Source organism: Gorilla gorilla, chromosome 22 (genome assembly GCF_029281585.2).
Source record: "Gorilla gorilla gorilla isolate KB3781 chromosome 22, NHGRI_mGorGor1-v2.1_pri, whole genome shotgun sequence".
Taxonomy (NCBI): Eukaryota; Metazoa; Chordata; class Mammalia; order Primates; family Hominidae; genus Gorilla; species Gorilla gorilla.
Window position 1 is genome coordinate 33,735,318 of NC_073246.2, and position 2,494 is coordinate 33,737,811.

Here is a 2,494-nt window from a genome sequence, read left to right on the forward strand (position 1 = left end):
ATGATTACCTACCGAGATCTCATCAGCCACAAAGAGGTATCCTCTGACTTTTACAAAGATCCTGGAGATCAGGGACAGGCTGTGCCTTGAGGTGGAGGGGAAAAAGGTCAGTAGGACAGAGGGTAACATCAAAGACTTGCCCATCAGTGAGAATGCCTCCACTGAAGACCCCTAGGGTAAAGGTACAGAAAGCACAGTATTTGATGCTGTTGTTATCATCATGAAACATCACTTGCTAGGCACCAGCTCCGCAAAAGAAGCCTACAGGAAATACATCAAAAATTACGTGAGAAGAGTCAAAGGCAAACGTGAAGAACAGAGACTGTAAAAAGTAAAATCTTTTATGACAGACTGCAGAACAAATCAAGCACATCCTTGCTAATTTCAAAAACTACCAGTTCATTATTTGTGAGGACATGAATCCAGATGGCATGCTGGCTCTACTGGACTACCAGGAAGATGACGTGACCCCATATATGATTTTCTTTAAGGATGATTTAGAAATGGAAAAATGTTAACAGATTTGGCAATTGCTTTGATCTATCACCTGTCATTATAACTGGCTGCCACTTGTCATCCACACACCATTGAAGACAAATGGGACTGATGTCACCTTGAGCACTTTATTTTGACCATGATTTATCTGGAGTGGAGGCATTGTTTTTGAGGGAAAAAAAACATAGCATATATAGGTTGTCTAAAAATAAAATACATTTAAAGTTAAAAAAATACAACTCTGTGACCTAGACTGGAACTGTCAACTACTCCTCCCCAACCCACATATATACTCACATGGAGCTCCGCGAAAGAGAGAAGCAAAATTTATTTAGAATTTTTTAGAGGTTTATTTATTTATTTATTTACCTTTCACTGGAATTTTTTTTTTTTTTTTTTTTTTTTTTTGATGGAGTCTTGCTCTGTTGCCAGGCTGGAGTGCAAGTGGCACGATCTGGGCTCATTGCAACCTCTGCCTCCTGGGTTCAAGTGATTCTCCTGCCTCAGCCTCCCAAGTAGCTGGGACTACAGGCACATGCCTCCATGCCCAGCTAATTTTTGTATTTTTGGTAGAGACAGGGTTTCACCATATTGGCCAGGATGGTCTCGATCTCTTGACCTCATGATCTGTGCCCCATATTTAACCAGTCACGGATAGGGAAGACCCAGTGATTGGGTGCAAGTGGTTTTACAATCCATTTCTTTTTCATTTTTGTGGTGTAGCCAGTTGTTTGGGATTACAACAGTATTAAAATCCTTAAAAATAAAGCTCTTCTCATGCCTGTAATCCCAGCACTTTGGGAGGCCGAGGTGGGCAGATCACTTGAGGCCAGGAGTTTGAGACCAGCCTGGCCAACATGCAAAACCCTATCTCTACTAAAAATAAAAAAATTAACCAGGCATGATGGTGCATGCCTATAATCCCAGCTACTTGGGAGGCTGAGGCACGAGACTCACTTGACCCCAGGAACTGAAGGTTGTGGTGAGCCGAGACCACGCCACTGCGCTACAGCCTGGGTGACAGAGTGAGACTGTCTCAAAAGAAAAAAAAAGGCTCTAAAAGATGTCCATGATGGACATCACTGTTTGGCAATCAGGACCCCTTGTTTTTCTAAAGGTACCTTGATGTACTTCTTATTGTTTTAATGTAATGGCAGATCAAGTTGCTCTGTCCTCCCCTACCCAAGACTTGTGAACTGGTTCCCAATTAGGCAAATTGGCTTCTACTCTGACTTTAAATCTCATGCAGAGTGACATAAGAATGGGTATTGGGCATTCTTCACTTGTGTCTCTATCTCCGCTCTCCAGCTCTCCACCTTACTCGGTGTTCTGCAAGGTTCATCTTTACAGACTACATCAGAAGGCTTCCTTAACCTCTGCCTTCCATTGGGGTTTGGCCAGCGGAAGGCACTGGCTGAAGATGAGAAGGTAGAAGAGTGAATTTGGGGTGTTTTTCACCTTCTGCCCTCTCTGCTGGGCACAGTAGGTTGGTTCTTTCCCTCTCCTAATGCCTCAGCTCCATATGGCAGCCATAAAAATTAATAATAAAACCTTTTCCAGTTTAGTACTATCATAGAGCAGCAGGCTTGATTATTGCCCTTTGAAAATCAGTGTCAATGTGAGTTGAAAACTGTCTGGAAGACGAAAAACCCAAAAAATAGTATTTTAAAAGCTTTGCATTCAGAAATCAGGTTGGGAGCTAAAAAAATAAAAATTAAAAAAAAGTTTAAAGGCTGGGCGTGGTGGCTCACACCTGTAATCCCAGCACTTTGGGAGGCCAAGGTAGATGGATCACTTGATGTCAGGAGTTCAAGACCAGCTGGCCAACATAGTGAAACCCTGTCTCTACTAAAAATACAAACATTAGCTGGACGTGGTGGTGCATGCCAGTAATCCCAGCTGCTTGGGAGGCTGAGGCAGGAAAGTTGCTTGAAGCCAGGAGACGGAGGTTGCAGTGAGTCGAGATCATGCCACTGCACTCCAGCCTGGGCAACAGAGC

General features: G+C 43.2%; 1 pseudogene; it reads left to right on the forward strand.

Moving 5' to 3' along the window:
- LOC101128606 (translationally-controlled tumor protein-like) lies at positions 1 to 812 on the forward strand (annotated as a pseudogene).
- Positions 813 to 2,494: the final 1,682 nt, after the last annotated feature.